The sequence below is a fragment of the Triticum aestivum genome, chromosome 2B (assembly GCF_018294505.1).
Source record: "Triticum aestivum cultivar Chinese Spring chromosome 2B, IWGSC CS RefSeq v2.1, whole genome shotgun sequence".
In the NCBI taxonomy this organism is placed as follows: domain Eukaryota; kingdom Viridiplantae; phylum Streptophyta; class Magnoliopsida; order Poales; family Poaceae; genus Triticum; species Triticum aestivum.
Genome location: NC_057798.1, coordinates 781,802,437 through 781,810,551, shown reverse-complemented (window position 1 = coordinate 781,810,551; position 8,115 = coordinate 781,802,437). Strand labels below are relative to the sequence as shown.

The window sequence follows — 8,115 nt, the reverse complement described above, 5'->3', positions numbered from 1 at the left end:
TCGTCGGTATCTAAATACTTAGTTCAATCTCGTTACCGGCAAGTCTCTTTACTAGTTATGTAATGCATCATCCTGCAACTAACTTATTAGTCACATTGCTTGCAAGGCTTATAGTGATGTGCATTACCGAGAGGGCCCATAGATACCTCTCCGACAATCGGAGTGATGAATCCTAATCTTGAAATACGCCAACTCAACAAGTACCTTCGGAGACACCTGTAGAGCACCTTTATAATCACCCAGTTACGTTGTGACGTTTGGTAGCACACAAAGTGTTCCTCCGATAAACGGGAGTTGCATAATCTCATAGTCATAGGAACATGTACAAGTCATGAAGAAAGCAATAACAACATACTAAACGATCAAGTGCTAAGCTAACAGAATGGGTCAAGTCAATCACATCATTCTCCTAATGATGTGATCCCATTAATCAAATGACAACACATGTCTATGGCTAGGAAACTTAACCATCTTTGATTCAACGAGCTAGTCAAGTAGAGGCATACTAGTGACACTTTGTTTATCTATGTATTCACACATGTACTAAGTTTCCGGTTAATACAATTCTAACATGAATAATAAACATTTATCATGAAATAAGGAAATAAATAATAACTTTATTATTGCCTCTAGGGCATATTTCCTTCATTTTAATATCCTACCTGCAAGTTAGAAACAGAATATTACCACCATCGAAACCGCCGAGAAGCCGCTAAGTGCTCAAGGTTAATTATATCTTACCCGTGTAGCACCTTGTCCGTGTCCTCCCACTCCGGCGGGTGTGGCTGGAACAAACCAAACTGGCGGAACACCCGATGTGGCAGGTGAAGCTCAACCGCCCAGTTGCGTATGAGTGGGCACCGCATATGGCAGAGATCCCTATCCCTAGTGCACATCGGATTCAGCGTGAACTCTATAGGGTTACCAAAACTCTCTACTTTTCCATACGGCTCCCATTCCACCTGCAAAATGGGATATAATGCAAAATTGATATCGAGTTATGATAGAAGCATGATGATCACTTATGCAATGTCGATTCATCTGCTCAGGCGTGATCGTGTCCAGCTCGCTCTTGTACAACTTGTACATGACCGACGGATCATCTGTCGTCTCATTTAACACATACTACTTGTAAGCCCAAGTGGGGCGCTGTAGTGGGTCGTTTTTGTCGTCCCAATCCTCATACTTCACGGTCTTCGGCCGTCCAACCGGAAAACGCTCCCAGCTCCATATGGAAAGTGCGAGCATACAACCACCAATACCTCCAGATGTCCTACAACAGGCTTCATCCAGCTGCACATAAAACAGAACATGGTTGAATTAACAGCAAGATCGCATTGATAATGTAGCAATGAAGTGAAAATGAAACAACTTCATACCTGTTGATACAAGTAAGCTAGTGTCGTCGAACCCCAACTCCATTTGCTATCGAAGATGGTCAACGCCTTCAGCCACATCCATGGAGCATTCTTGCCTGTGCCATCAGCAAACATAGTCCTGGATATCATGTACCACATGTAGACACGGGCATATGTCTTGACCGTGTCCTCATTGGCATCCTCAGGGCAAGTACCAAAGTTTGATGTAATCCACGTGAAAGGAGCACCGGCTGCGACTCTTTCCTTCTTCTTGTCTTCTGCTTCTGGTTCCCGAGGCTCCGGATGAACCATACCGATAAGGGCATGCATCTGCGCGTGCCACCCATCAGAATCGGTGTTCATACATAAAGGGTTCCCATCGATAGGAAGACCGGTGATCATAGCCATATCCTGGAGCGTCACGGTCATCTCCCCGGTCCGAAGATGGAAAGTATGTGTCTCCGGCCTCCAATGATCAATAAGCGCGGTGAGTGCTGCAGCATTGTTGGGTGGCGTCGACCGGCTGACCAACTGAATGAAAGGAAGAAGTCCTGTCTCCCTTACATACGTTGTGTACCGCTCATCATAGCGCATCCACCCAAGGGTGACCCCGTGAGACCGAAGCTTCAGAGGTGCAAACTCCTACAAACAAACAAACAAATCATTACATATGGGGCATTTGTGTTTGAAATAAACATGAAATTCATCAACTTTCATTATTACCCGCTGCTCCACCGACATAGCGTACGACCGGTGTTGTTTGTCCCAGTGATCATCGAGAAGCCAAACCATCCTAACAATTTGAAAAAAAACTTTCTTGTCAACACAATTATCTTTCGAATACAAATAAACTAAAGTACGCCTACTAGATGCAAAATTCAAAGCATATGTATCCAAAGCATTCTTGTCAATACAAATATAATTTCAACACAAATAAACTAAACTAGGCCTACTTCATGCAAGATTTAATACGAATCTCTTTTCCATATAAAATAACATGTCAACCTATGTATCCAAACCATATCTTTTCAATAAAATATACTAAACTAGGGTTGCTAAATTAGGTACATGCAAGATTATAATACATGGAACATTCAAATCAAATAAAATCAAAAAAGGGTTCCTCAAAATCTTCAAAATAACAGACATTATATGGATAGAAAGAAGGGGATCAAAGGAGGGTACCTTCTAGGATGGATTGGTGAAGGAATCCACGGACCAAATCGTCAGATCTGATGGATTTGGGAGAGGGGATTGAGAGGGGGAGTGGAGAGGGCCGCCGCCGCGGCTTCTTCTGTTCTTCTGTAACTGCTGCAATGGGTGGGTGGGGGAGGAGAGGGCGGCCGCGGCTGGATCTAAGTCACAGTGCAGCGCCCGACAGCTAGGCGCTGCACATTACATGTGTGGCGCCTAGCTCCGAGGCGCTGCACTGCTGGGTGCGGGGCCCAGGCCTGCCATGGTGGACTGGCGTGCAACGCCCCCGTGCTAGGCGTTGCATAGTAGGGTGTGGCGCCTGCGTGGCGGGCGCTACACAAAAATGTCAGGGACGTGAAATAGTTTCACGCGCAGTTCATTGTGGAATTGATTTCATCCTGAGGTCAAACTTGTCAAATTTGCCCCTGGGATCTAGTTTTTTTGTGTGCGAGCAATTTGTGGTACAAAGTGGCGAACCGCTTGTCGAAGAAAGCGGGACAACAATCTTGAAGATCATCGGCCAACTCCTTAAGGCCACATGCCCTATAGAAGTTCGAACAAAAGTGCCTCATGCACCATCGATGGTGCAACGGAGCATGCCCGGGAATGTAAATCTCCACCGCGTTAAGAATTCCTGGATACCGATCCGATATGACACAAATTTCTCTTTGAGCGGGTAACACCTCCGTCCTCAAAAGACGCAAAAACCACTCCCAGTTGTCATTATTCTCCACCTCAACCAAAGCAAATGCCAATGGCAACACCCGGTTATTGGCATCACTAGCTATTGCAACCAACAAGGTGCCCTTGTATTGTCCGGTCAAGAACGTGCCATCAATGGCGATGACCGGCCTAAAGTGTTCGAAAGCCCTCACGCATTGCTCGAATGCCCAAAATGCACGGCCAAATACTCGGACTTTCCTTCCTTCATGAACTGTTGTTTGGTGCCCATGAGGCTCGACCACATGAACCATGCCCAGGTTTGTCGCGGCCATGGCTAGCAACAACCTAGGGATTCAGTTGTATGCTTCCTCCCAAGTACCATACAACATCTTAAATGCGGCTTGCTTCGCCTTCCATGCCTTGCCGTACTTCACCTTTTAATGAAAGATGGCTTTCACAAGGTCAATGACATGTTGGACGCTCATTGTTGGAAGTTTGGATATTGAGTTGGAGAGCCTGTAAGCGATGAACTCGGACGTGAGTTGTCTATGGTCTTGTGACACAATCTCGCCATTCACCCTTTTGCCTCGGCACATGTGAGTTGGCACACAATTCACTACGTGCCAAGTGGGACCTCCTTTCCATGGTCTTGCACGCACAATCCACGGACATATTTCATCTTCACATGCACATGCAACCGTGTAGCGCACATTGACGTCCGAGTGCACCACCTTGTGTGGACGATAATGCGTAACCGAGTAGTTGTCGAGCCACATCTTCAATTCCAAGAAGGTTTCGAACTTAGACCCTTTTGCAATCCAGTTCTTGTCATCTCCCAGATCACAGTGAGAGCTTGGCCTAACCCCAACAGATATGCATTGGCCACCACATACCACGGCTTCATCTCCCAAATCACAATGATATTTGTCGAGATCACCCACATTGTTGTCATGGAGATCAACTTCATTGTCATCGTCCGCATACTCATCATTCTCCTCTTGCAAAGCTTCATCTTGGTTGCTTGTAAACAGGCTCAATGTTGGCCTCACTTCTTGGTCAAAAGAGGTTCAACAATTTCATCTCGCTTCAAGGGTGGGGGAGCTACTAGCAACCAAAGGGGAGGGGTTCCGGTTCAAGTCCAAATGCAACCTTGAATCAACCTTCTTCGTTGCAAATAACTCAAGAGCCTTGTCTAGTGATTCGGCCACTATTTCCTTGTATGCAACCCAACGTTGCTCCGAGTTGACACGCATTGTCTTCCAACGGATGTGCATTCGAAAACCTACATTATGCCTTCCCTCCAACTCAATGATATCACTAGGGTCCATCCAATTCAAATCTTTCCTCACTTGTTGCAACAGCTCCGCATAGCAAGGACTACTATCAAACACCACGTCAAGCTCATCCGGGTCCGGTTCAATATTGCCTTTCAAGAAGGCGTCTTTGTCCCCATGATGAACAAACACACATGTTCTTCCCATCCCTATAAGCATTCAAACAACACAACGTAACATTGCTTCCATGAGTACTAATCCAAGGATTAACAAGGAATACAAACCCTAAAATATATATCAAACAACAACCCTAACCCTAACCCTAACCATAACCCTAGCCCTAAACCTAACCCTAGCATCAACATAAGAACACCCATAATAATAACCCTAACATACTAACAAAGCCTAATCATAGGAAATTGGCAAACAAACATCTCACATCTCCATGCAAATCTCTAGATCCAAACAAAACTATGGTTCCCCAAACTAGCAACAAATGAGCAAAATGATAACATTACTTGGATCAAAACAAGGGGATCAGAGAAGATTACCTTGAGGGAGGGTTTGACTTCGAAATCCACGGACAAATTCGACAAATTTGCAATATTTGGGAAAGGATTTGAGAGGGGGGGGGGGAGAGTGGGAGAGGGGGCAAATCTCGGGTTGGGGTGTGTGGGGTGGGGGGAGTGGGGGAGGGGGGCCAGCCGAGTGGCTGGATAAGTCACAGTGCAGCGCCCGAGCGCCAGGCGCTGCACTTTAAATGTGTGGCGCCTTGCTCTGAGGCGCTGCACTGCTGGGTACGGGCTTAGGGGCTGCCACGGTGGACAGGCGTGCAACGCCCCAGAGGTAGGCGCTGCACAGTAGGGTGTGGCGCTTGCATGGCGGGCGCTACACAAAAAGGTCATCGGCGTGAAATAGTTTCACGGGCAGTTCACTCTGTGATTTGATTTCGTCCCGAGGTCAAAATTGTCAAATTTGCCTGCTCACGCGGCTGGCTGCACTGGCACATGACACGCTGTACCAGCCTCGCCTCGCCTTCCCAAGCACCTCTCGAGCTGCCGTTATCCCAGTCCAAGCTAGTCGCCTGAAGGAAGAAAAAGAAAGAAGAATAAGAAGATGAAGAGAGACTTTCATGTGGGGTCTGTGCGTTTGAGGAATTAAATTTGAGGGTTGTGGTTTGGTCCGGTCACAGTTAATTTCTTAAATTTGAAGAAGCTAAGTTTGAGGAGGCAGATAAAGACTTAAACTATAAACGATCGGCTAAACATGCTCTTATGAATTTTCATTGGGACCGACATTTTCCATAAGAAAGGAATATTGCCAAGTCGGGCCCCTTTTTTTTGGAACGAAGACGCTAGAAGCGTCCGGCTTTAAATTAATAAAGCTACCAGGCCAGCATCACAATAGTACTTAGGTTTTACAGACAATAACAAAAACAACATGAAAGTTCAAAGAGGCCTCAAGGAGCCAAGGTTACAACTGATAGGAAACCAACATCAATCACACCCCTATCCTCGACTACCCCTAAACCAAAAGGTGATACCATCTATGGAGGCTGTCTTGCGGTAGACAAAGTGCTTCTCATCTTCTCCAGGGCCTCCGACATCTGCTCAGCATCTCGGTGCTTCCCCAACAGTGTCCACATCTGTAAGAAGAGATGGCATTTAAAGATAACATCAGTGCGGTGAGCAGGGAACTTCTTTTCAATCGTCATTTTATTCCTAATAGTAAATAACGACCATAGTAGCGCCCGTACGCATCTCCAAACTATACGACCACTAGATCCTTTCAAGGTTTGAACTGTTTGGAGCAAATCGGCTCCCGACGCCGGGCTCCATTTTTGTTGGAACGCTTCCCTCACAACGCTCCATGCAAATCCAGCTAGCGCACACTAAAAGAAAACATGGTTCGCATCCTCGTGATTCCCACACACGATACACGTACCATTGGACGGTCCATTCCTTTTGGCAACGTTGTCTGCCGTTGGGAGGCGATTTAAACATTTGCCGTAGGAAGACTTTTATCTTGAGAGGAATCCCTGCCTTCCACAATCCCCTGGAAATATCCAAGGTGTTTCCTTCCACCATCTTGGCGTATAAGGACTTCACCAAGAACTTACCAGAGGCGGTCAGTCCCCAGGAGACCGCATCAGCTCCTGAGCTTAGCGTCTCCGACCCGATTCTCGCTAACAACTCATTCCACCGCCCTTGTTCACAATCTGTCAGGGGCCATTTAAAGTATGTGGCTGGTGGCGACGCTCTAAGGGCCTCCCCTACCAGAACTTTCGTATCTATCACAAGCTGATAAATGGAGGGGGAAACCTGCCACAGCGGATGTGGGTCGATCCAGCTATCAAGCCAAAACCGCGTCGACATCCCGTTCTGAACTTCAAACCGACCCTCTATCGCAAAGGCCGGACGGACCGCCTAGATCCCATTCCAGAACGTCGAACCTTTGCATTTGGCGTTGAATACATTCCCGTCCGGAAAGTATTTAGCCCTGAGAATGTCAGCCCAGAGCCCCGACTCTTTTTGGGCAAGGCACCACCACCACTTTGTTAAGAGGGCCATGTTTATCAATTTGGAGTTAATGATCCCCAAGCCGCCAAACTTTTTAGGTCTGCAGACCGCCGCCCACCTAACTAAATGGTACTTCTATTTGGTTCTGGTCCCTTCCCAAAAGAACTTGGAACGAGGCCTGTCACTCTTAGTGTGAACCCCATCCGCTAAGAGAAACATACCCATGGTGAAGAGGGGCAAGGAAGATAAACTAGTATTGGTTAGTATTAATCTTGCCGCCGAGGACATGAACCTCCCTCTCCACGGGCTCACCTGATTGGCCACCTTGCCATATAACGGCTCCCATTCCATTATCGACAGTTTCCGGTGGGAAATCGGTAAACCGAGGTACTTAATTAGGAAGCCCCCCAAGCTTACAATTAAGTAGGTTGGCCGCATGCGAACTTTCCTGCTGGCTCATCCCAATGTAAATAACCTCGCTTTTGAGGAAGTTAATTTTCAAACCAGACAGGGGTTTGAAGGTTATAAGCAAAAACTTGATCGTCGCTATACTATGCAGATCCGGCTCAAAAAGGAGCATAGTGTCGTCGGCATATTGCAAATACGTGACCCCACCTGGAATAAGGTGATCCACCATGCCTTTGATGTGACCAGCCGCCCTGGTTTTGTCAATCATTGCCGAGAAAACGTCAGCCACGAAATTGAAAATCAGTGGCAAACCAGGGTCCCCTTGACGGAGTCCCCTCTTATTACGGAAAAATTTCCCCATTTCCCCATTGATTGTGACCGCTGTCTGCCCACATGAGATGAGGTGCATGATCCGGTGCACAAAGCCTGCCTCAAACCCCTTTTTAAGGAAGACTTCCCGAATAAACTCCCAGTTTACTCGGTCGTAAGCTTTTTCAAAATCGAGTTTAAGCAGGATCCCTTTCCCCTTAATACGCTTAAGCTCATGTACTATTTCTCCTAACGCAATGAGGCCTTCGAGAATGTTGTATCCTTTCAGAAACGAAGTTTGACTTTTCAGGATAACTCGCTGGGCCACTAGCGCAAGACGCGTAGCGTAGGCTTTTACGCAAAGTTTGAAATGAACGTTGATCAAAGTGA

The 8,115-nt window shown here is 46.7% G+C and overlaps 1 pseudogene; it reads right to left on the bottom strand.

Annotated features, from left to right (window-relative positions):
* Positions 1–1,285: 1,285 nt before the first annotated feature.
* On the bottom strand, positions 1,286–7,359 carry LOC123039645 (protein MAIN-LIKE 1-like; annotated as a pseudogene).
* Positions 7,360–8,115: the final 756 nt, after the last annotated feature.